Source organism: Sus scrofa, chromosome 3 (genome assembly GCF_054392235.1).
Source record: "Sus scrofa isolate SSC_HxYL_T2T_F1_AM1 chromosome 3, Sscrofa_HxYL_maternal_Yorkshire_Landrace_v2.0, whole genome shotgun sequence".
NCBI lineage: Eukaryota > Metazoa > Chordata > Mammalia > Artiodactyla > Suidae > Sus > Sus scrofa.
In genome coordinates, this window is record NC_139385.1 from 89445813 (window position 1) to 89472571 (window position 26759).

The 26759-nt window shown below is 42.6% G+C and overlaps 1 protein-coding gene across 3 annotated transcripts in view; it reads left to right on the forward strand.

Annotated features, from left to right (window-relative positions):
• Nucleotides 1-26759, forward strand: part of SERTAD2 (SERTA domain containing 2) — a 124653-nt gene that overhangs the window by 77958 nt on the left and 19936 nt on the right. For 2 of the 3 annotated variants that reach the window (XM_013996103.3, XM_003125089.4), the window contains exon 1: nt 22982-23170. The exons of the other annotated variant lie outside the window; for it this stretch is intronic. The gene's annotated coding sequence lies outside the window, so the exon portion shown is untranslated. Of the gene's footprint in view, nt 1-22981; nt 23171-26759 lie in introns of those variants that run through there. 3 annotated transcript variants of the gene reach the window in all.

A 26759-nucleotide genomic window follows, 5' to 3' on the forward strand; every position in this document is an offset into this window, starting at 1 on the left:
CAACAAGAGTAAAATGTGAAAAATGAAAATGGTTGGGGGGTAGGTGCTGGTCTTTTAAATCCCCAGGAAGTCACTTAAGGGGAAGGGAGAGGGGCTTATAATAATTAGGGGCAGTCACAGTAACAATTGCTATGACCTTTTTGTTTTCACTTCCATCATTAGAAGCAACAGTCAAAACAGACCCCTAATATTTAGAGGACAGTGTCCTTTTTGCTCCCTCGGCACTTATAAGCTACTAGAGGAACCTGTGTACAGCTGGGGTAGGAGAGTGGCTAGCTGTTACTGCACTAAGAGCTGTAATTGATTGAAATTAACTAAAATTTACTGCAGTTTACCATATAAGTCTTGCCCTAAAAGTTGTAAGCCTTCCACAGACTCCAGAGTTCCAAAATAGTTACATCATTCAGATTCTGCCAGCGAGATTATTGTGTAGGTGAAGAGACTGATTGGTGGTGCTTCCTGCTCTGCCATCTTCCCAGAATCCTCTCCCCCTCATTCTGTTTTAAGAGAATTCTGGTTCTATTTGGGGTAGCTCTGTGCTAAGCTACCTTCTAGATGAGCTGGCTATGTTTTGGCTCTGTTCTTTTCTGTAAGATGTGGGTAGAGGTCCCTAGGGGAGAATATCCCTTCTTGAATAAAAAGACAAAGCCTCACAAAGCAAAGACTTCTGACTTTATTCTTACATAGAATGTAGATGAAATAGCTGGTGGATAGCAGCCTTCTTATGACCCTGAGTACCATGAGGATGTTTTTGAACCATCTTTGAAGTCCTGAGCTGCTAACCCCATACTTCAGATATTGTGAGAAAAAAATATATAAACTCTTAGTCATTTCAACCACTGTTAGTATTTCTTTTTCTTTTCTTTTCTTTTCTTTCTTTTTTTTTTTTTTTTTTTTTTTTTTGCCTCTTCTAGGGCCGTTCTCTGTGGTATATGGAGATTCTCAGGCTAGGGGTCTAATCAGAGCTGTGGCCACTGGCCACAGCCACAGCCACAGCAACTCAGGATCCGAGCTGCGTCTACAACCTACACCACAGCTCATGGCAATGCCGGATCCTTAACCCACAGAAGCAAGGCCCGGGATTGAACCCGCCACCATCATGGTTCCTAGTCTGATTCGTTAACCTCTGCGCCACGATGGGAACTCCAGTTAGTATTTCTTTAGTCATTGTCAAATGTAAATCCTAATGTACCATTCAAGCTTATAATCCATCAAACAGGATAAAAGCATGGACCAGAGGAGATATTTGTATCTATGATGGGCACCAGTATTTTTCAGTTGGAGATCTGAGGCTCAGTTGCATAGAGGTATAATGGGTATTAAAGAAAGTGCGTACATCTACTCCTGATGATACTTAAAGCTTTCTACATTTTTTTGTGTATGTTTTTCATTTCTTTACATTGGCTTGCCAAACATTACTGGCATTTTTTTTTTTTTAAGGTGGAAAAAAAATGTATTGTAGGCCATTTACAGCAATGAAAGTAGGAAGAGATGTGCTGGCTGCTCCTGTTACTTATATTTTAAAGCCACTGAAGAAAGTAGCTCATTTTTCCTACTCTTTATTGTGCTTTGTTATGTACATATTTTCCCATCAGAATATAATTAAAGCAGAGGGATGAGGAGGAAGAAATTACAAATAATAATCCAGAGATCTTAACATCCTCTCAGTTCCTTTTTCCTTTTTTCTTTCTTTCTTTCTTTTTTCTTTTTTTCCTTTTTATGGCACATGGAAGTTCCCAGGCTAGCCTAGGGCCTGACACAGTGGATAGCCAGTAAACGTTTGTTAGACAAAGGGAAAAAAAGCTGGAGTTGGTTTTATATTGAATTGCAGAGACAGAGTTACATTTTGAATGCTAGTCATACAATGAGATTTATTCAAGAAAAATGCCTTTTTCTTGTACTCTGGTCTGACCTAATGCCTTAAATGAGTGGAGCACCATCTCATCTCCAGTGTATATCCCAGACCGGCACCTAAGATTCATCACAGTTGGCAGCCATGACCAGGCCTGCTGGGGAGGAGCAAGGGAGCTCTTCTTAGGCCAGTGGCCACTGGCACAGCATTGAATTTAATGTGCGTTATGTACTTCAGTAATCATTATAACAAAAATAACTACCTTTGTTTACTATTTTCAGGGGCTGTGCTAACATCTTTGCATACATAATCTCACTTAACCCACGTGATAACACCATGCCTCAGGTCCCAATTCTGTCTCCTTTTCACAGTTGAGAAAATTGAAGCTTAAGCAAGTTGCCTAAGGTCAGATCGCCAGCACATGGTCAAGCTGGAACTTGAAACCCTGTCTGTCTCAGGACTACTTGACTCCAGAGTTTGTGTTGTTAGGCATGTCGGAAAATCCTGACTATAGTTTGCTTAATTACATGTTCAATAATCTCAAAAAACTCTGTATTTTGTACTTTGGTTTCTCTGCAGAGAAGCAAAAGGTAATGGTATGAAAGTGGCCCCACTCAAAAGGAATACTTTTTTGAATTGTTAACATGGAAAAGATGGTTTCTGATGAAGGGTGCTTTATATAATCTTTTTTTGTTTACTTCAGTCATGGCAGGAGCTCTCCTCCAAGTGGGAGGGTGGGTCGGAGGTGGATGAGTATGCTTTGCGGGAGTTATAGCAACGCACAGTGGGAGCAGAAGAGCGTGAATGTACATTACGCAGAGTGCAGCTTCATGTCCAATGGGTATATCACTGAGCTGCGTGACTGTGGTAGCCAGATGAATCATGGCATTTTAAGCTCTGTGTGTGTCATCAATGTATGTGGGTTGAAATTACATGGAAGCATAGTAGTCCATAAGAAATATAAATAAAATACACCCTTGGGATAACTGCAGCATTTCATATAGCACCCAAATATTTATAAAAGCTATACATGTTGAGCTTTTTGTTTTTAGAGCTGATGCTTTTGTTTATTAGCTTAGACCATCTCAGCATTTTCTATTTATTTAAGTGTTTAAGATTCAGTCATAAAATCCCACTCCGAACTAAAGCCGTTTATGGAAACTCAGCCGGTGTGTGGGCATATTAAAAAGAAAAAGATAAGATATATTTTTAAAGGAGATGTTAAAATTTTGCTGCTTTATAAATAGGTAGATACACAGATAAATGGATCGATAGATCACCAGGATTAAAGTTCCCATCTGAATTGCTTTGGCAAAGACTCTTCATTAGATGGTTAAGTAAAGTGAATTTGAAGATTAAAAACTACATTGAGACTCTAGGCTTTGTGCTTGGTCATTGTGGCATCTTGAGAAAGTTTTCTTGGAACCTCAATTCCTCAAGTGTAAAGCTGAATAGTAGTAGCTGGCTCTTGGGGCTTTAGGGTGTGAGGAGCGAATAAGATGATGTCAATATGCTTTATAAAGTGTATAAATAAGTAATTATACAGATTTTTTTTTATTTTTTATTTTTATTTTTTTTTGTCTTTTTGTTGTTGTTATTGTTGTTGTTGCTATTTCTTGGGCCGCTTCCGCGGCATATGAAGGTTCCCAGGCTAGGGGTTGAATCGGAGCTGTAGCCACCGGCCTACGCCAGAGCCACAGCAACGCGGGATCCGAGCCGCGTCTGCAACCTACACCACAGCTCACGGCAACGCCGGATCGTTAACCCACTGAGCAAGGGCAGGGAGCAAACCCGCAACCTCATGGTTCCTAGTCGGATTCGTTAACCACTGCGCCACGACGGGAACTCCCCAGTTATACAGATTTAAAGGTGTGGTATTTTTATCGGGTGCTCCATAGCCAGCAGATGGACCCATCCAACACCATCCTTCATCCATGAAGATGACAATGTCAATTTCAGCCTCTCAGATGACAGAGATTTATTGAGCTCTTACATTGTGTGAGAACTTCCTTCACATCAGCAGAACTCAGGTTAGATTTACAACAGCTCTGGTTTATACAGTGACATTATTTATATAGCATACAAGCATTCCGTGCATATGCACTTTATAGACATTTGAAGTTTCTCTTTAAGGACCCAAATTTGTTTAGTGTAAGCCTGTTCAATAAAAATCTTTCCCTGGGAGTTCCCATCGTGGCTCAGTGGTTAGTGGTTAATGAACCCGACTAGGAACCATGAGGATGTGGGTTCGATTCCTAGCCTTGTTCAGTGGGTTAAGGATCTGGTGTTGCCGTGAGCTGTGGTGTGGGTCACATACTCAACTTGGATCCCATGTTGCTGTGGTGTAGGCTGACAGCTACAGCTCTAATTGGACCCCTAGCCTAGGAACCTCCATCTGCTTCGGGTGTGGCCCTAAAAAGACAAAAAAAAAAAAAAAAAAAAAACCCAAATTCACTGTATCATTGTTGTTGCTGTTGTTATTACATTTTTCTCACAGAGAGCATTGAGCATAATACTACCTTTTCTTCATGATTCAGGTTGTTGAGGTATTCTATTGGCATACCTCAGGCATACCGCCCTTTAGGGAGGGGCATGGTGCCCTTTGCCTCTGTTATAAATGATTCCACATCACTAAATTTTTTTAATTCTTGTATCAACATTTTTTGATCCCCCTAACCTTGAATTCTAGTTGTTAGCTACCTTTTCCTTTCCTTTTTTTTTTTTTTTTTTTTTTTTTATTGGCTAGTATCAATCTGCTTCTTTTTCAATCCATTCTCCCCTCCAGTGTCCACTGACAATCTATGGTTTGGGGGAAAAACAAATAAAATCATCTTTTTTTTTTTTTTTGGTCTTTTCTAAGGTCACACCCATGGCATATGGAGGTTCCCAGGCTAGGGGTCAAATCGAAGCTACAGCCGCTGGCCTACCCCACAGCCACAGCAACGCCAGATCCGAGCCGCATCTGCGACCTGCACCACAGCTCATGGCTGTGCCGGATCCTTAACCCACTGAGCAACGCCAGGGATCGAACCCGCAACCGCATTGTTCCTAGTCAGATTCATTAACCACTGAGCCACGATGGGAACTCCAAATAAAATCATCTTTAAGATTAAATGGATGGAGTTCCCTGGTGGCATAGTGGGTGAAGGATCTGGCATTGTCACTGCTGTGGCTCAAGTCACTGCCATGACTCAAGTCACTGCCAGGGTTCGAGTTCAGTCCCTGGCCTGTGAACTTCCCATGCTGCAGGTGTGGCTAGAAAATAAAAAATAAAAAAAGATGAAGTGGCCTTTTCACGGAGTACCTCATGATGCATGAAGTTGGTGCATGGGCTTTGTGATTTCTTCTTTTTTCTCAAGGATTTATTTTTGCTTGCTTTGTTGGTTCTGAGTAACTGGAGTCTCTGAATAAATTGTTTTGCCCAATACCACCATTTACAGCATCAGTTTCCTCTAATAATCACCAGTGATACTTATCCAACCTGTTACCAATTATTATCAAATTATCTTACCAAATTCATCAACATTCCTTGATCCTCACATGATCATGAGGGATAGGCAAGATGTATATTTTTTAAATATTTTATAGATGAGAGAGCTAAGGTATAGTTGGAGCTTATTCAGTGTATTTTAGCCAAGAGTTGTAGCTAAATGTCCCAGCAGGTTTGTCCAGCCAGTCATGCCTGGTGCCTTTACCTGGACATTCCATTTCCATAGGTCTGGGGAAGGACCCAGGTTATATTTTGGGAAAAGATCCCAAATAGTTCTAATGTGCACAGTGTTCCCCAACTTTCTCCCCCATCTTCCACATCCCTCCACCACCTCTGCTCCCCTTCCGAACCACTAGGTCAGGTGTTTGTGACTAGTAAGTGATTTATTAAGATGCTTTCACATGCAGGTCAATAAACAGTGGCTTAAATTTATGATTTTTAATGGTTCTGTAGTCAGCTGATCTGGTGGTAAGAATAGTGCTCTCTCCTTCCCCACCCATGTTACTTTACGTGAGTAAAGTAGACTTTGAAAATGTTTATTAATTAAGGATCTTGAGATCCATATTATTCAGGTTATCCTGGATTATTTGGCTGTGTGCCGTGTAATCATAAGGGTCCCTATAAGTGGGAGGCAAGAAAGTCAAAGGCAGAAGAAGGAGATGGGATGACAGAAGCAGAGGTTGGAAAGGTGTGTGTTTTGAAGATGGAAGGTGGGGCCGCAAACCAAGGGGTGCGGGTGGCCTCTAGAAGCTGGAAGAGACAAGGTAACAGATTCTCCCTTGAAGCCTCCAACGCTGCAGTTTTAGACTTTTGACCTCCAGAACTGTAAGAGAATAAATTTGAGTCATTTTAAGCCACTACATTTATCATAATTTGTTAAAGCAGCAATAGGAAAACAATACAACTGGGAGGTATGGAATGCAGATTCTTAAGCCCTCCCCCAAAAATACTGTTTTAGCAGACTTGAGTGGGTCTAGAGATGTGGGTTTAAATAGTCCCTTGGTAATTCAGTGGCCTGTGGTCCTTGGACCTCACCTATGGTTAGGAACATACGAGACCACCTGTCATTTCCCTCAAGAAAGTCTGGAGGTGGGCGGTCCTAGCATCAGTTGTTCAGTGTCAGTTGTTCTCATCGGCTCATCGTTTCGGGACCCAGGCTCCACCTCAACCCCTACCCCAACCCCCTCAGTCCTCAGCCTTCTAAGGTCATGTACGAAGGATGGCTACCATAGCTCCGGGGACCATATCCTCACACAGCCAGGAAGGAGAGACAGAGCTCTTCCTGCATGCCCTTGTCCCTCATTTTCTAATCAGAGGAAGAATTCTTTCCCAGGGCTCCCAGCAGATGTTCCCCTTCCACCCCATTAGCCAGAATTGCATGGCTGGACATCACTACCTTCAGCAGCCAGAGCCCTGTCTCCAGACACTCTCCTGTTCTCCTCTGCCTGGGAAACCTTAGCATCCCTCAGACAACTTGAACCTCCCCTCTAGTGGGTGCCTTCCTCCTCCAAAGATGATCCTTTAGTGCCAGGTCTTTGTACCTTTTAAAATCCCCTCATGTGCCAGCAGTAGCACCCTTCACTTTCAAAAAAAGCACGGGGCGGGGGGGGCATTTTCTCATTTAATCTTTATAACATTGTGAAGTGGGTAATATTTCCCCTTTTTTACAGTTAAGAATCAGAGATTGGGAAACATGCCCAAGGGTCATAAGTGGAAAGCTCGTCAGTGGATCAGGCTTGACTGTAAAGCTCAGGCCCTTAACCATTACAGCGACCCAGACAAGAGTTCTCTGTCATTTTGTCATTTCATGTTAGTAACACATTTCAAATATTAGCATTTGGGGCACACTTGAAGAGATTAAAAACTCAAAACCATGGCAATTGAATTAATCATTACAACCCAGTCACCATCATTGAGGGTTTTAAGAGGGGAGTGATACGACCTGACTCTTGTTTTAAAGGGATCACTGGCCACAGTCTTGAGAACACCCTGTTAGGGGCCTAGAGTATTGCAGTAATTGCTTCCTATCTGACTCAAGGTCAAGGCCAAAGTCATTGCATTGGCGTGTAAGGCCTTCTGCACCCCGCCACCTCCTTCCTGTACCTCCTCTCCTCCCACTCACCCCTTCCCCAACCCTTCCCCTGACCTCCTCGAGCCTTTAGACACACACCCCACACCAGCCCTGCTTGCATTTTCTGTTCCCTCTGCCAGGAAAACTCCTGTGCTTGGCTTGAGTCCTCACCTCCTTCAGGTTTTTGCTCATATGTCATCTTCTTCATAACCACTTCTTTAAAATTGCCCCCCACCCCCACCCCACACATACACACTCAAGCTCTGTTTCATTTTTCCCTACAGTACCTAATTTCTAATACACCATATAATTTACTAATTTATTCGGTCTTCTCTCACTCTTCTCACTAGAACATAAGAGCCACAAGAACAGGGATTTTGGCATGTTTTGTTTGCTGCCACATTCCCAACTCCTAGACCCTAAGACACAGTGGGCACTCAATAGGTATTTGTTGAATGAATATATTCTTTAAGCACAGCTCTGATTAGTTCTATGGGGTTAAGTTCCTAGAAATGAAATGACCACAGTATAGGATATGGACTTTTTTTTTTTTTTTTTTTGGTCTTTTTTGCCATTTCTTGGGCCCCTCGCGTGGCATATGGAGGTTCCCAGGCTAGGGGTCGAATCGGAGCTGTAGCCACCAACCCACGCCAGAGCCACAGCAACTCGGGATCAAGCTGCGTCTGCAATCTACACCACAGCTCATGGCAACGCCAGATCCTTAACCCACTGAGCAAGGCCAGGGATGGAACCCGCAACCTCATGGTTCCAAGTCGGATTCGTTAACCACTGAGCCACGATGGGAACTCCTAGAATATGGGCATCTTAAAAGGTTCTTGATACACATGTTCAAACCCTACCTTCCCATCCATTGACATTCCCATCAGTGGCTATGACACAGCTTGCCCACTGTGCACTCCCATTTTCGTCAGTTTCAACACACCTGTAGCCAGCTTGGTGTGTGGCAGTTATATTTCTAATTTGTATTGCTTTGATTAGGTGCATTTATATTTGTTTGTGCTTTCTTTCTTCTGGTGATCATTAGCTTGTGTTCTTTGCCTATTTTTCTAATTTAGTTACAATGGTTTTTTTTTTTTTAATGTACTATTAGTTTTTTTCTAATTGATTCATAAAATCTCTTTAGGTTCTAGGGTTACTAAGTCTTTGTTATCTGGTTTGCAAATATTTTTCCAAGTTTGTCATTTTTCTTTTAATTTTGCTTATAGTATTTCTTGACGTATAGTTTTTTAGTGTAATCCATTTTAATTTTATAGTTCTTTTGCTTTGTGTTTGGAAAGGTCTTGTCTATTTCTAAGATTAAGTATTCATCTGTAGTTTTGTGGGTTTTTGTTATTGTTGTTGTTGTTGTTATTGTTTTAGTTCTCTTACATTTAAAAAATGCTTTTAGGAGTTCCTGCTATGGTGCAATGAGATCGGCAGCATCTTGGAGCACTGGGATGTGCGGGTTCAATCCCCAGCCTGGCATGGTGGGTTAAGGATCTAGTGTTACTGCAGCTGCGGCTGCCGCTTGGGTCATAAATGTGACTCAGATTTGATCCCTAGCCCAGGAACTCCATGTGCCACAGAGCGGGCAAAGAAGAAAAAAACAAAAAACAAACAAAAAAAACCTTTATTATTTAATTAATTTCTAGTGTTTTATAATATTGTTTGAGGTAAGAATCTACTATCCATTTTTACACTTAAATAGTATACTATCACACTAACCGTGCCATCTTTAGAATATACTAAACCTTGGAGTTCCTGCCATGGCTCAGCAGGTTACAAATGAACCTAACTAGTATCCATGAGGATGTGCGTTCCATCCCTGGCCTCATCCAGTGGGTTAAGGATCCGTCATTGCCGTGAACTGTGGGATAGATCACAGAGGTGGCTCGGTTCTGGTGTTGCTGTGGCTGTGGTGTAGGCCAGCAGCTGTAGCTCCAATTTGACCCCTAGCCTAGAAACTTCTATATGCTGCAGGTGTGGACCTATAAAAACAAAAAACAACAACAAAAAAGAATATACTAAATCTTTATACTGAGGTCTATTTCAAGTTTTTCAGTGCATATTCATTTATATTTTTCTTTGTTAGAACTGAGCTCTATTAATTATTACAGCTTTTTTTTTTTTTTTTTTTTTAAACAGCTGCACCTGCAGCATGTGGAAGTTCCTGGGCTAAGGGTTGAATCGGACCTGCAGCTGTGGCCCATACCACAACCACAGCAATGCTGGATCCAAGCCACATCTGCAAACTGTGTTGCAGCTTGTGGCAATGCCGGATCCTTAACCCACTGAGCAAGGCCAGGGATGGAACCCACATCCTCATGGACACTATGTCAGGTTCTTAACCCTCTGAGCCACAATGGGAACTCCTATGACAGCTTTTTTATATCTTCTTTAAAATTTATTTTATTTTTTCATTTGTTGGTTATTCTAAAGTAATTTTAGGATCATTCTGTCAAGTTCAGAAATAGATGTGGAATCAACTTCCTAAAATAAAAGTCAGATGGTGCCTTTTCCCCATGGAAAACCCTTTCATGACTCCTCACCATCTTCAGAATATAGAATATAAAGGCCAGACCCTTCAGTGTGGCATGCAAGGCCTTCCTAGATTTGCCCAGCCAAGCTCTCTAGTCTTGCTTATTGCTGCTCCCTGCTTGCAATTTATACTTTAGATCTGCACCCATATCCTCTGCCGTTTCTCACTTCCCTCTCTCTGCTGCTTCACCTACCTTGGATGACCTTGGCTAACCCCTATTTACTCTAGAATCCATCCCTACCTCCCCGACTGTTTTCACCCTGGCCAGGCTCTGTGGCCACTTGTGTGTGCCCATCGTCACCCTGCACACGTCTCTGTCACCACGTAACTCATTTCATCAGTGATGAATGCTCAGTGGGAGCATTCGTTTTTTCTCGTACCTGGCCTGCTACCTGTCGTCACACCGTAAGTGGTGTAGATGGATTAGAGGGGAATGTCCAAGACTGGAAGTCAGGAGTGTGGGGTGGATTGTTGTAATTATCAAAGTGACAGATATTAGGGCCTCGACTAGGGTAGGGCAGTGGTGGGAAAAATGGAGAGGAGGGGACATACTTGAAAAATATTTAAGAGAAAAAATTGATAGGACTCTGTGTCTGGTTAAATGTGAGAGAAAGGGAGAGAGAAGATTCTTTGAGTCTTAGGTTGCCAGCTTAGATACCAGGGTACCTTGTTGGTACTGCAGCCATATTTAGGCATTCAGGAGGAGGAGCAGATTTCAGGGGGATGAGATTAGGACAATTTTAGATGTTCTCTGAGTTGGAGATGCCTTTATGATACCCAGTGGAGATGTCTAACAGGCAGTGGGATAGAAATAGGCTAATTATATGCTTTTGTTGTTCAAACCAGGACCCTTTTGAGGTTGAAACCGGGTGCTGTTACTAAATATGCCGGGACAAGCATAAACTAGGAATGACCCCAACAAACTGAGATATATGAATTGTCCTTCTGTATATAAAGGTCAGATATGAACCTCAAAGGGAAAGGTCTGGAATGCAATTAATGGTTTGTGAATCATTAGCATATAGACGCCCTGAGAGTGGGTGAGTGTCTAGGGAGAATTTATAGGATGAGAAGAAGGGAAGAGGGAGCAAAACCAAAACCACAGTGGATGCAAACATGTAGGTGGTTATTATCAGCTGGTAAGATTTTTTTCAAAACACGATGTCTCCAAATTTTCCTGAAAAGTCTGATATCCCAAGCAACCATCCCCATCCTTCACTCACCTTTGTAATCTTCTCTGGCTCCAAATTGCAGTAGAGAAGGGTGAGGTGGAGGATGGAGGGGAGGTTGTGATTTTTCCTTTTCTTTTTCGGCCACACCTGCAGCATATGGAAGTTTCCAGGCCAGGCATTGAATCCGAGCCACAACTGCGACCTATGCCACATCTGTGGCGACATCAGATCCTTAACCCACTGCACCACAGCGGAACCTCCAATTTTCTTTTTTTTTTTGGTAGCAGAGAACTATAGGTTTATAGGATGGTCAGAGGAAGAGGAGCCAGCAAAAGAAACTACAAGTGGCCATAGAGATAAGAACGAGGAGACCGACAATAGTTCAGCCAGAGTTGCTGAAAAAAGTGGTTGGAGGTAGTCATTAATGTCAAATGCTGTGGAGAAGCTCCGCCACAGGAGGGAACTGAGAAGGGTCCATTGGCTTGGCATTCAGCGGACACTGGTGCTCTTTTCTGGGAGTGGTCAATCCAGTTTTTTTTGCAGCAGCCAGAGGAAATAGGAAGGACTAAAGCGGTGAAGGGTGAAGACAGGAGCAGCCACCAGCATTCCTGCAGCATTGAAGCGGGGGAGGGGCAGAATTGTTTCTTGTTTTAAAAGTGAAGATGGAGAGCACTGAGTCTGTCATTTATTGACCGCAGGAAGGAGCCAGCGGAGGGGGCGAGGCCAAGTATATAGGAGGGAAAGAAATACCAGTCTGCAGTCACATTTAAGCTGTTTTACTCAGCCCCATTTCCTTGTCCAGGTCCCCATGCTTACCATAGTTGAATGCCACCAATCCATTCCAGTAGAGTCCCTGAGGTTTTGAAAACGGTCCTTCTTTCAGATGTCTTTCTATTTGGCTAACTCAGGATCTAGATTTTTCTCCCTCTTTTTCAGTGAAGACTCAAGATGGGAGCTTTTGAATAGAATGTAAATGTAGCTTCTTAGCTGCGTTGATTTGCTGAAATGTCACGGGTAAAGTGTTGCTAACCCATCAATCTAGGTTTATGGGTTGATATGATAATGTCCTTGGTGGATTTAGAAACATGCACTGCAGGTAAACACATTCCTTTGGGGTGTATATATGTATGTGTACATGGAATTGTGTGTATTAGGAGGAAAAGGGAGTTTTAACCAAGAATTGATTGTTTCCTTGAGACGCTCCTTGGAGAAAAAAAAATACTCGGTTTTGGAATAGAAACTGTTCTGTTTTCTGATCTGCCACCTCATAGTAAGAAGTTAGTTGTAAGGTTAACTTCCTCAGAGAGAAGAAGGCGAAAGACACCAGCGAAAGGAAAAGGAAGGTTTAACTGCTCTGCAAAGGCCCAAACATGCTCTGAAAAGTAAAGATTTCAGGCTTAATGTGCCTGGAACAAAAGGCCGTTGTGAACTGTGTACAAGAGTTGGTGAGAGTTTGTATTCTGCCCCTTTTTGCTGTGGGAGTTATTTCCTGTTGTTGACTAGAGTTCTTTATTTAGAACCACCTAGCTTCAGAATGCCTGCTAGCAGGCAGAAGAGTGTGTATTTAAAACATAGGCTTATTTCAAGACAATCTCTGAAAGACAGTCACACTGCCCATGCCCTGGGACAGCATCACGTTCCCAAAGGTCAAGGGAGTGTGTGGGCTTTAGTCCTATGACCCCGTGTCAAGGGTCACAAATAAGAGAGAAGCAGAATGCATTGGGAACGGCAGTAAGTGGTCACCCGAACACCAAGTGAAACACGGGTCATGGGGAAAGTGCGTTTCCGTTGTTTTTTTGTTTTTTTAAACAAAAACAAGATTTCGCTTTTAGTGCTAGATGCGTTATTTCGTATATTAAAGTAATAGGAAACCTCACATATTTCGTGAGAAAGCTCTTAGCCTTTTCAGCATGATAGAAGTTAGCCTGGCAGGTGAGAAATATACCCCAAACACCGGCTTTAAACCATTTATTCTCGTATACTTGCCTTGTCAGCTGGGCTTCCTATTAAAAACCTTAGGCTATGCTAGCATCACGGTTGAATTTTACCGTCTTTATTGAGAAAGAGAAGAAGGACAATATAGCAAAATGAGTGAAAGGAATAAGTTATTATTGAAACAATGAGGGGTCAATAAATGCATGAAATATAAATATTCTTCAGTGCTTTATTAAGAGATACTAGAAATCATTGAGAAAAAAACTTACGAAGTTCTACTTCATAAGAAGCATAAGGAAAAAAGGGGAAGAAATGTATTTTTTTAAAGTGATGAAATCTAAAACAATAAATTTCAATTATTTATTGCAACGCATTTGCTCGTCATGTTTTTAAAAAAGAAATTTATCTTTACAGATAAAATAGAAGCCACCCGTGTGTCTCTCCCTGGTTCCATTACCATCCTCCATTTTCCAAAGATAACCACTTCCTGAGTGTTTTTTGCCTCTAATGTTTTCATTCTGTAATTGCATAGTCTGTATTGGTAAACAAGATATAGCAATTGTTTCGCATGTTTTAAAATATTTTATATAAATGGCATTATACTTGTGTGTATTTTACAGTCTATATAATGCTTTTATTCAACATTATGTTTGCGAGATGTAACCATGTTGATATATGGTACCTTTGGTACTTCTCGAGCTTGGTAGTTATCAACGTATTCTCGTCTTACTGAGCATTAAGGTTGTTTCTGATTTTCAGCTATTACAAGCAAAGCTGCCACAAACATTCTCCCGTGTCTCCATGGGGGATAAAAGTGAAAGTTTCTCAAGTTCCCTGGTGGCACAGCAGGTGAAGGATCCAGCATTGTCACTGCCGAGGCTCTTTGTCGCTGCTGTTGCAAGGGTTCTATCCCTGGCCCAGGAACTTCCACATCCCTCGGGTACAACCAAAACAAAAAAGCAGGCGTTTTTCTGGATTCTAGATTTAGCCCTTCTCATACAGCATTCTTCCAGAGAATTAAGCCCTGGTACCCTTAGGTATCCCTTGTATGTATTGAAGTATCTTCAGTGTTCTAAGTCTAGAATGGTTCAAGTGTTGGGCTAGAGCTGGAGAGTGATACTTGCTCCTTAAAGTGATTGGGCGAGTCTCTTTCTAATTCTTAAGTTCTGCTGGGAGGATCGGAGTCAACCATGGTGAGGGTATTTATAGCAAATGCTTACAAATAAGGGTTTCTTTCCTCACCCAACCCCCACCCCACCCCAGCCAATTGTTAAGCATTGACCAGCACACGGCTAGTTTTTACCTTCATACCAACCTTGGGAGAATTGAGGAAATAGTCACTTGAATTCTTTTCTTTAGGGCTTATTTTCTCATGGAACCCTAGCTGAGAAAGACTGCGTGTATATGGGCAGGGTGTGTGCATCTTCAGCTCTGCTAGATAATGCCAGATTGTCTCCAGGGTGGTCAGTCTGATAGCTATGAATTAACCTTTTATAATTTGCATTTTCTTATTACTGATGAGATTGAGTATCTTTTCACAAGTTTGTTGGACGTTTGAGTTTCCTCTTTTCCCATTTTTTTTCTATTGGGTTTATATGGCATTTTAAAAATTGATTCAGGAGTTCCCATCATGGCTTAGTGGTAATGAACCTGACCAGTATCCATAAGGATGCAGGTTCGATCCCTGGCCTCACTCAGTGGGTGTTGCTGTGAGCTATAGTGTAGGTCACAGATGCAGCTCACATCTGATGTTGCTGTGGCTGTGGTGTAGGCCTGCAGGTGTAGCTCCGATTTGGCTCCTAGCCTAGGAACTTCCATGTGCTGAGGGGGCAGGCCTAAAAAGACAAAAAATTAAAAAAATTTTTTTAAATTAAAAAAACTGATTCAGAGGAGTTCTTAATTAATTCTGAATACTGATCTTTTGTTGATTATATGAATCACATAAATCACTCAACAGTCTTTGGCTTGCCTTTATCTTGTTTATAGTATATTTTTAATAGATGTTTAATTTTAATGTAATCAGAGTTACTTGTCTTTTTCTTTATGGTTTGTGCAATGGCCGTCTTGTTTCTTAATGGTCAAAGTCTCAGCAGGAAACAGAATTCCACTCAAATGATTCAACTAAAGAGACTTTAATGAAGGAACTTTTGACAGAGGTGTGCCCAGAGTTGAAGGCCAAGAACAGTAGGAAGCTGTTAGTGTCAGGCCTAAAGGGGAAAGGGAAGGAAATGGTGTTGGTAGAATCTGAGAGCTGGCATCCTGGAGAAGGACCACCTGCAGAAGCCGTCGTTGTGGTGGGACGGGTGCTACTCTAACAGGGGCCCAAAGTGGGAAGAAGCCAGGGAGAAATACACCAGCCTCTCTCCCCTCCTACCCGCTGCTCTCTTTCTAGTGCCTTCTTTTTGAGGAATTCAGCTGGAGGCTAGTTGGCAAAGGATCTTAGTCTCTAGGGGGTCAACATTTCAAGGTTCAGAATAAAGGAGAGGCAGCTAGAGTATGAACTTGGGAGACAAACAATAATCACACATTTCTTTGTTTTTCTTTTCTTTTCTGGCTGTGCTGTGGCATATGGAAGTTCCTGGGCCTGGGATTGAATCTGAGCTGCAGCTGCAACCTATGCCACAGCTGCAGCAACACTGGATCCTTAATCCAATGCACCAGGCCAGGGATTGAACCTGCACCATCACAGAAACACCAGATCTTAACCTGCTGCGCCACAGCAGGTACTCCAATAATCACACATTTCTTTTTTTTTTTTTTTTTTAGGACCACACTGAGCGCCATATGGAGGTTCCCAGGCTAGGGGTCTAATCAGAGCTACAGCTGCCGGCCTACTCCAGTCGTAGCAACATCAGATCTGAGCCGCATCTGCGACCTACACCACAGCTCACAGCAATGCCGGATCCTTAACCCACTGAGTGAGGCCAGGGATAGAACCCGCAACGTCATGATTCCTAGTCTGATTCGTTTTTACTTCGCCATGATGGGGAACTTCAATCACACATTTCTTATCGTGAGCCCATAAGCACATGTTCCTATGTTCTTTCCTAAAAATTTCAAAGTTGTGTTTCACATATTTAGATGTTTGTTTGTTTTACATTACACCTGAAAGTATTTTTTCAAAAAATGTCAGGTACCCAATTTACTTTATTTTTCATGCATGTAACCAGGTGGCACTGAGTCATTTATTGAATAGCCTGTTCTTTCCCATTGATCTGTAACTTCACCTCTGTCATATTTGATGCTTCCATGTATTTGTGGCTCTATTTCTGCACTTGTAGTTCTGTCCTATTGATCTATTTATTACTAGAGCTTTATAAAAAGCCTTGATATCTTTTTTGTTTTTGTTGTCTTTTGTCTGTTTAGGGCTGCACCCGAGGCATATGGAGGTTCCCAGGCTAGGGGTCCAGTTGGAGCTATAGCCACTGGCTTGTACTACAGCCACAGCAACACCAGATCTGAGCCACATCTGCGACTTACACCACAGCTTATGGCAACACCAGATCCTTAACCCACTGAGCGAGGCTAGGGATCGAACCCTCAGCCTCATGGATACTAATCAGGTTCGTTAACCACTGAGCCACAACGGGAACTCCTAAGCCTTGATATCTGATAGGACACATCCCCTTTCTTGCTCTTTAAACTTATTACAGCTTTCTTTTGCCCTTTGCTATTCCAGATGATTTCCAGATTTGCTTATAAAGTTGGGCTGGGGGAGGGGTTGTTGGGATTTAAGTTGGAATTCAGTTTATTGATGAGTTTGGGGAAGAAGTGATATTTATATAGAATTAAGTATTCTTGTCCATAAATGGGATGTCTCCCCATTAATTCTGTTCTTTCCATCTGATGAACTTTTGGAAAAGTTTCTATTTTCTCACTGTTGACTTTTGGCTACAATGTGAAAATATTCTAGAGTCTTTTATAGCCTTTTTTTTTTTTTTTTGATCACTAAAACTAAAAGCATGATGTCTAAAGTGGTAACCAATCAGAAAATGATTGAAAATGAATGATTCATTAAAATTCTTTTCAACCTTTTTGTAATTGGGGCTTTAATTTCATAAAGGAAAGTAAAAGGAAATATAAATGGTGTTGAAATTACCATATGATCGCACAAAAGCTATTTACCAGCCGCCCCAGTATGGACTGTGCTGCCCTCTGTAATGAGGCCAAATGATTCACTGTAGTCAAAGTCCAGGGAATCTGGCCCTTTTTAAATGAGTTTTTTGACATTTGATGTGACTTTTGCACGTGTATGTTTTCTTTTAAAAGAATCCTCTTCAGGGATGATTAAATACATGCACTGTTTGAGCAAACTCGGGTTTGTAGAGTGTACATTTATTTGTAACAGAACAGAATGGCAGTGGGTGTCTATGCTATAGATGATATTCTCGTGGTATTTGCTGCCATCCCCTCTCCTTTCTAAATTTGGTGTTACAGATTCAACTTCTGTTTTTGAAAAGGGAAGTTACATATAGCTCATTCACACTATTATTTTCTCCTTAAAGGCCAGTTTTTCTGATAATTGCCCATTTAAGGAGTTTCATATACCTCAAACAGAAATTCTCTAAGAAAATAGTTTTGAAACAAATATTACTTAGCAAAATAAAAGCTTTTGTTCAATGTTTAAGCCATGTTTAGGAAAACAATCGACTAGTAAAAGTGTATCTAACATGGCATTGCTGTTTATCTGAGACGCTGGATGTAGTTTCTTTCTACCTGACTTTCACCCTGTGCATTTCTGAAATTTTAAATATAAAAATGTTTAATTTAAAAATATAACTTTTGTCAGTTTAAAGCAAGTATTATTGGACAGTTAGATAATTTTGAAACAGTCTTGTTTATTCTGGCAACAGGTCTTTAAAAAACAATCCTGCCTTGGTGACTGAGAGAAAAGATAAAGTCTTACCTAAGTGTTACTTCTCCTATAGAAAACCAATAAAAACTCACAGTGGCAAAGAGCTAATTTGGTTTTTGTTTTATGTGCTGTTTCCATTTAAACTGTGTTCTCTGTCCTCATATTTATTTTCTAATGCTATTTCATGGCCTAAATTTAGAGACGTTTTCTGGTCATCTATACACATTAAAGGCTTTTCTTTTTTTTTTTTTTTAACTTCTCAAAGTAAAATTTCATAACTGGGCCTTCAAAAAATGGTTTAAATACATTATTTGCATTCCCAAATCACCAAACTTCTCTTACATGACCTTTTTACTCATCGGTGATTTAAAGGTACATAATCCTAGATCATTTCTATAGTAGGTATGGTAGAAAACAGAATGTGAAATTGGTTTTATTTTCTTCCAAACTCCTCTATGAAGCTAGTCTCCTTCTCATAGACTCTTAGCTCTGGGAAGGGGCTCCAGAAACGCTTGAGCCCCAGTGCCTCATTTTGTGGGGTGTGGACACAGGCCCCGTGATTGTCAAGGGCCTGGTTCAGCTTCACTGCTGACTGTGGCTGAGGAACTAGACCCGAGATCTCCTGACCCCCCACCTGTGCCCTTTTCACCGGAACCGGTGCTGATCCTAAATCTGTGACATAGCAGATTAAGAAACTAAAAAGTCAATGATTAATCACAGTTAAGTGATTTATTTGTACAAGAGCCTCAAACTCCTACTCCAGGACCCTTCCTCTCACCATGCTGGTTCCCAGGGACCAGGACGGTCTGGAGGCGGCATGGAAGTTTTCTAGGGAAGCCAAGAGCGCTGAGTATCTTGAGAAGGGTATGAACTCCTTAAGAAGGGTGGATGGTGTATAGACAGGAAGTACAGAATCAACATGCAGAGGCCACCAGGAGGGTAGCGCCTGGTGGGGAGCTGGGGACAAGGAGAGATGTTTCTGAGAAGCACCCACCAGTCTTAGGGGAATGGCATCTGGCAGAAAGAGGCCACTGGAATTGTCACCAGAGAAGACCTTCACTTTCTAGCTGAGAGACAGTGAAAGTAAAAGCTGGAGTCTCTAAGGAGGGCTGCTCCAAAGGGGACCTCACAATCTATCTGAGGATTTTAATGGGCAATAGCGGCAAGTGAAGTAGGAAGGAAGTTCGTGCTCAGCTGAAGCCATATCCTCTAGAAATGGTTAGAAGGGACTAATCAAAAATAGTAGAAAAAGGAGAATGGTTTTTAAAAGCATTCTCTTTCAATATTAAGATTTTCTTCCCAACTAGGATTTAAAGATTGTCAGATTTTTAAAAGAGAAAAAGACAGGTATCAATGACCCTCTCTCAGGACATAAGGGGCAGCCATTGCAAAGCAGTCTAGTATCAATAAGGGAAGCTTTGCAAGGGCAGCCCTCGACTGGAATAGAAGCTCCCCTCGTGTGCAGCATGACTTCAGGGAGAGGCAGGAAAAAACCTGAGCAAGTGGGTGAGCAATGGAGAAGAGCTTGCAAAGGTAGATGAGTTAACTGACTCCTTTGGTACCGTGAAGTTTTAACTTGCTAGTGGCTGAAAAGTACTGAACCTGTCTGTGCTGTCTTGTGAGATTGTTTAGGTTTCCAAATCATTGTACTCATTCTTTTTTCTTTTTGGCTGTGTCCACAGCATGCGAAAGTTCCCAGGCCTGGGATCAAACCTGTGTTAACAGCAGTGACCCAAGCTGCAGTAGTGACAGTGCCAGATCCTCAACCTTTTGAGCCACCAGGGAACTTCCTTGTGTCACCTTCAAGACTTCCACAGATTATTTGAATATTTATTAATAGATTTCATTTATCACTGAATGGGAAGTCCACATTCAGTTATGAACTCTATTTTCATGAAAAAATTCTTTAGTCCAGCAGGCTGAATATAATGTGTTTAATAACTGAAATGTTTATTGGGGTGGGAGGAATATAAGACCAATATTTCCAGGGTTTATAGATGGATGATTATTACTATTATTTCATGTGAACCTGAAGGATAAAATATAATAAAGGAGAAAGAATAAGCTTGAAAACCATCTTAAAGTCCTTCTCAGTTTATATAGCCAGCTTGTCTTTGTGTCAATTCTTTGGTGCATGCTAATTAAATGCTAAAAGTGGCCTTCAGTTAGTGCAGTAGTCTGGTCATTTGCAAAATGTGAGGGCACTGAAACTTTCAAGAGAAGCAGTGAAGTGCAAACTGTACTCAGAACAACAAAGCAATGTGGAGAAGTACCCCTCGGAAGTTAAACTCATATGAGTATTTTTAAAAATTACCATCCCAGTTCTATACTTACAAAAGCAATATTTTTCTCCTTAAACAGATACGTTCCTGATAGTTAAATGTGGATGACTGGCCTAATTTCTTGTATGTGCGAGAAGGAGAAACTCTAAATTCTGAGGGTAGGCTTATTTTAAATGGGCTTTTAAATGTCCCAGAGAGTGAAAGTGTGAAAACCACAGTTAGGTGTTTACTCAACATTTCTTGTTCATTTGTTAGGAATAAACAGTATTTTTTAAAAAAAATCATGCATACTGTTTATTTGTAACTCAAGTCTTGAAATGTTCTGTAGAGTTAAGCACAGTCTCCTCTTGCTTGATACAAAATAAACTTTTGAAAGAAAAAAAAAATCATGCATGCTGAAGGGGAATTGACCTTAGAAGCTCAGTGAGGGCCTTTTAGCATTATGGAGTTGGATTCCCAGGGCCAGGCAGGAATTGCTGTGCTGGAAATCAGGCTATGGACCACCTGGTGTGGGGACCACATCAGCAGCTGTTGAAGCCACCACGTCATCCTTTGACTTCTTGGTGAAAGATGCCATATTTGTAAGTCAGGGAAGTGGAACTCATATATAACATGTGCACTGATAATACATTTTGACCTTCAAAAGTGTGGAAAAGTACAAAACATTTTACCCCAGAACTCAGATTGCTTTCCTAAGAACTCAAACCTTTACTCAGCACACACAGAATAGGTACTTGAGACCACTGTGGGGATGCAAAAATTGTCACTTCGATCTTAGTTCTTTCATACAGGACGATTGCATTTGGTCATCCATTTGTTAGAAAATATCCAAGTGTCACAAAAATTCTGCAAGTCTAACTTGCTGTTATCTTCAATTCATGATAAATTTAAATTCAACAGAGCCTCTGACCTCCGCTACAAAGATATGGGAAGAGATTATTGCAGCTTTAATTTCAATGGCTTTTCCTCACAGTGAGCGCTGAAAGTATAAGTGAGTGGGTTGTGAGGAAACCGTTAGTAGTTAGTGTCCTCTCTGAAAGGCAGAACTCTGGAAATGAAAAATATCTTGACTTCATGACAAAATGTTTGAATATTATGCCACCCAGGCACAAACTGAGCAGGACTTGCTGAGGGCCCTGAGCACTACTTCCATGATGTGTAAATGTAATTTGAAATGCCACTGTAATGAAACTTTCCAAAGATGTCCACAAATAATGGCATTGGTTATCCTTAAAAATCTGTGTAAGATTTTAATTATACCGAGGTTCGGTAAAAACCTTTTCCATTCCCTTTTAAGATAAAACAAGAAACATTGTTTTTTCTACCAACACTTTAGCCCAGGTTTAATTTCAATAAGATCATCAATTTGATTGATACCAAATCACTGCATTTCCAATAGGTCTAAACTTGTCGTGATGTTAACGGTTTATAATCACCTTTATGTTAGGTCTTAAAGCTTTATTATCCTTAAATATAAGTAGTATAGTGGAGCATTAAACTCCAAAGAGATCTCAGATTATACTAATTGGGGTGGCAGCCAAAATTTTAAGGTACCTGAATTACTTTCTGTAACATCTTTACACTGAACGCTCATGTGTTTTTTAAAATAATCATTAATTTTCCACGGGAGCTCTTTTCCTAGGGCTTTTAAATTCGCACCATACACACAACCTCTCCCAACTAGTGTGAATTCTCTGGGAAGTGTTCAAATAGTTCAAAGCAGACGCTTTCTTAAGAAGAGGGGAAAGACTTATCAATGTGAAAACGCGCCTCTGTGCCCACTGCGTCTCCAAGTCTGCCTTCCCTACCTGCGTGGGCTCTACCAGCATAGGCAGCCCGCTGCCGGGCTCTGCACCGCGGCCATAGCCTGCCACGAAGAATGCAACTTGGTTCCGTGCTGTTCCGAAAGTACTCTTGACTTGATGACCCATTTCAAGTGTTGGACTGAGGCCGCGGGATATTTTCTGTCCCCCGCTCCAGATGGAAACCCCATCCTACTATTTGGACCTCTCTGCGAGCCACTCGTGCGTCTTGAGACATCCGAAAATGTCTCAGCGGCGGACGCGCCGCCCCCGCCCTCCCGGGACGCGGGTCTCCAAGGCCCCTCGGGCAGCGTGGACAGCGCGCCTCGGGGTAGGATTTTCGTTCACCCCACCCCCCACCCCGGGACCCTGTCGGCCCGGCTAACCGGCCCCAAGTTGCAGAATAGCTCAGATGCTTGTCATATTTGCGGTCGCGCGACTCAGCAGGCTGTGCGCGCGCGGCACTCGCCGCCGCCTTTGTCACTAGCGGCTCCATCATTTGCATGAGTGGTGTGAGGGGATTATTGGTGGTTAGTTGTGGTCCCCTGGCCAGAGTGTCTCTTTTCCTCTCCTCTTCTTCTTAAGCTTTTCCTTAAGAGAAAATCAAGGGCGCGCCGGCTGGGAAGGGAGCCGTAGGCGGCTCTGCCACCCGGCGTCTCGCGTGCTCAGCCTGCCCCTTCCTGCTCCCGGGGCGGCCGGGGCCCCGGCTCGGCATTTATCGCGCCTCCTGGGACCGCCGGGGCCGGGGGCGGGGCCGGGGGCGGGGCGGGGCCAGGCGGCGGATGGGCGGGGAGGGGCGAGGGCGGGGCCTGCTGAGCCCGGGGCCCGGAGCTCGCGGGAGGCTCGCTGGCCGCACGTCACTCCTGCACGGCGAGTGCTGGAGCACAAGCTGCCGCTCGCTCGGTCAGGGCGCCCCCTCCGCCCGCCTCCAGCTTCCTCCTCCGCTGCCTGCCGCCGCCGCCTCCTCCTCCTCCTCCTCCTCCACCATTGTATAATGCTCCGAGCGCGCAGACAGAGGACGGCGGAGTCTTAGCTTCGGTCTCGCCTCCTGCCCGCTCCCCGGCGCCACCCTCGGGCCCCCGGAGCGGGGGACTCCGCATGGAGCGCGAGTAGCTTGAGGAGTGGGCAGAAACCCCTCCTGATGTATTAGTTCCCAGGTGGAGCTGCATGTGGTAAGTTCTCCCGGCGCCGGGTTGGAGGAGATCCTCGGATGCGCGGGGTTCGGTGTAGGTAGGGGGCGGCGTTGGGACCGGCCAGGGCCGGGAGAGCCAGGAGGGCGGAGGAGGGGCCCGGGCGGCCGCGAGGGTCGCGGGCGCCTCGGCGAGAGGGACCTGGGCTGCGGCAGGTACCGGGAGGAGCGCTCTCTCCCGCTGCTTCCCGGCCCCGCGCCCTTGGACCCCCGGGGTCAACGCTGGGGACCCCCAGCGTTCGCGGGCAGATCTGCTGGGGGAAGGGCAGGGGACGGGCAGTCCTGGACCGGGGTCAGGAGGGGGTCGGGAACTAACGAGAGCCCAGCGGTGGGGCGGAGGGAGCTTGGTGCTGTCGCTTTTACAGCTGGGATATATGTGCGTGTTGTGGCGGTTGTGTTGTTGTGAACGTGCGAGACTTTTTATTTTTTTAAAGGCTCGGATTGCTGGCGCGAAGGCTGCTTCACTTTTGAGTTCTGTGGCCGGCCGGGTTTGCATCCAACTTGCTTTAGTGTGTTTCTTTGAGTTTCTTTGTATTTTTAGCTTAAAAACTTCCCTCTCCATCCTCTTTTCGCCGGTGCCCAAGTGAATTGACTTTGAATATATATGTATATTAAACTTGATGTCTCATTGGTTTTTAAGTTAGAAATCTACAAGTCATCTTGGTGGTGACCGCCTATGACTGAAAGGGAGGGGGGCTGAGGGGAGCCAGCTGTCCCAAGCCCTGGACTTTGTACCATTAAGACAGGGTGCTGTCAGAGGGCCCTTGCATCGACAAATAATCATAAATTGTTCTTCCCCCCACTTTGGCCATGAGTTTTCTTACTTTTATCACAAGTAATAGTAATAGATTGGGATGCGAGTTCTGTGTTTAGCCTTAAGTGTCACACAAAGAGTAGATATAATTTGTCTTAGAATGACTTAGCTTTCAAGCTGGGTAGTTTCAGGGTGTTTCAGGACGTGGAAAGTCAGTTTTTATGGGCACTGAATGGGGAAGGGCAATCTGCAGGGTGAGACATCGTTTCAGAGATACTAGTTTTAATTTGAATCAAGTTGGGTAGCCTCATTCGGTCTTAAGGAAGAGAGTAAATGTTTTCAAGCTTTGTTCATGAAATACGCTTTTTGATTTCCCAATATATGTTAAGAAATGTCCATAATGTGTGTAAAGAGCCTAGAGGTTGTGGTAGCCAATAGGATCCCTGAGGCCTTAAGTGTTCAAAGTAGCCTTTTATAATTAGGGACTAGTCTCTGACAAGAGTGAAGTGGGCTCTTGGCTCCACTCAACCCCTGGAGGACAGTCCACACCTGAGAGCCTCTGGGTTGTTTTGCTGATGGGGGATAGTTGTTCAGCTACCCAGAAGGCATATCTCATCCCAGGAGCCCCTCCCCCTCCTCCCCCTTTTTATAGCAGTCTATTCTGATTTGAGTGTGGTAGGGTGTGCTCTGAGGATGAAAATACCCACCCTAATATCCCAGCTTCTGGCACCAGCAAGAAGAACTTGTTCATGGATCTCGCTTTCCTGTTCATTTTATCAATTTCTTCATGGGGTGGGGGTTGAATGTTAGAAAGTTTTCCTTTAGCTTGATGGATTTACTTAGAGGTATTATGTGTTCATGTAAAGTTGTTTATGTTGTTCATCAAGTTTGGAACCTTTAAAATAATTTTTATTTTTTTCTCTTCCTCCTAATTAAAATGTTGCTCTCAGGTGAGAAATCTTATGAAATGGATTTGATGGCCTTTTCAGCTCTGTTCTTTGAGTGATTACAACAGGTAGAAGACTCACATTTTATAATACCAGCCAAGTATACGAGAAGAGTGTCCTAGGGAACTGTTTAATTGTCGGGCGAGCATCACAGCTTCTTAGGTAACAGCTACTTGGGCCTATTTCCCTTAAAAAACAGAGAGGGATATTCAGATTTAGGAAACCTTTAGACTCTGTTTGCTGAATTGTCCCCTTGAAAACTTTTTTATTTAATTGAGAAGCCAAAATATAAATTTTACCCAGTCTCCATGCACTGAATTATAATGAGCATAGTTAAATAATATATATTTTGATTTTTAAAATTATTTATTTATTATTATTATTATCATTTTGGCTGTGCCCACAACATGCAGAAGTTCCCAGACCAGGGATCCAACCTGAGCCACAGCAGTGACAGTGCTGAGTTCTTAATCACTAGGCCACCAGGGAACTCCCAAGCGTGACTTTTTTTTTTGGCTGTGCCCTCAGCATGTAAAGTTTTCAAGCCAGGGATTGAACCCATGCCACTGCAGGAACCCAAGCCCCTGCAGTGACAATGCTGGATCCTTAACCCCTGCTGCACCACAAGAGAACTCCCTATTTTGATATTTAAAAATCCTCAAATTTGTGTAGCAGCTGATAAGTTTTGGCATATGCTATTTTAAACAGTGCTCCAATGGCAGAAAAAAAGTCACAACGCTACTTAGAAAGGTGCACACACACAATACAGATTTTAAAAGTATAAGGGGAGGTTGAGGATAGATACATATATACCTACATACAAATACTTAAAGATTGTTTTTTCTGTCAAAAATTAAATTGACAGAAAAAAGTAAAAAATCAAAAGCATACTACCTTTACATAGCAGTAGTAAATTATACTCAAGAGTTTGCCCTTGATCAAAATATTTTACACTTTAGCTATTAAGAAAGACAAAAGCTATAGCAGAAACTGTTAGAGGCCTCTTTTGCTATGGATTCTTGTTAAAGAACACCAGTATAAAACCATGAAGCTTTAATTTTTATTTTGTTTATATATAAAAAAACATTGTCAGTGTTAACAACATAAGTAAAAATATGTATGGGTAGATACGGTACTTAGAAGTATGAACTTCAGTTCACTTGTAGAATTTTTTTTTTTCACTTGTAGAATTTTTTAAAACTTTCATATTTACTGTAACAGCATATCTTATAGAAGATAGCTGTAGTTGCTGTAGTTTCTTGACAAAGGAGGGGGTGGAGGAAAGAGGGAGATCTCTGATTACTGAGTGCAGAGATCAGGTGTATGCTCCAGGCACCAGAGGGCAAGCTCCAGTTTTAAGTAAAAATGGCCTCAAAACAAGGGTAACACCCACCTTCGTGGGTCTTTGCATAAATCAATGCTGGTCAGCATAACATGAACATCTGAAAATGCCGTGGCCACGGCATATGCACAGATCATATATTTCCTACCGACTGTTATTAATGATTCCTTAAACAATTGACAGAAATCCACAAGCGAGGACTCCTGCTTAAGAAGTGTGTGGATATTTCCTTTAGTTTTAATGTTCTTGAGGGAACCAGCAACCAGCCAAAGTTGGCATGTCTTTTAAAAAAAATTATTGTCTCCCAGTGGCCAGTGCAGTTGGTATTAAAGGCAAACTTCTGCCCTCTGTGCAGATGCTGGGCAACCCTGTGAACAGTGCTGTCCCCCGGAGCGCCCATCACTCATTGTGTGGAGCAGTGTCTTTTTCCATGAGCACTTTGTGGCAGTTCATTCTTTGTATGAATCTGTGAATGGCATATGTCAGGCCAATAAGACGACAGTCCTATTCTGGGTAATAAATAGATGCC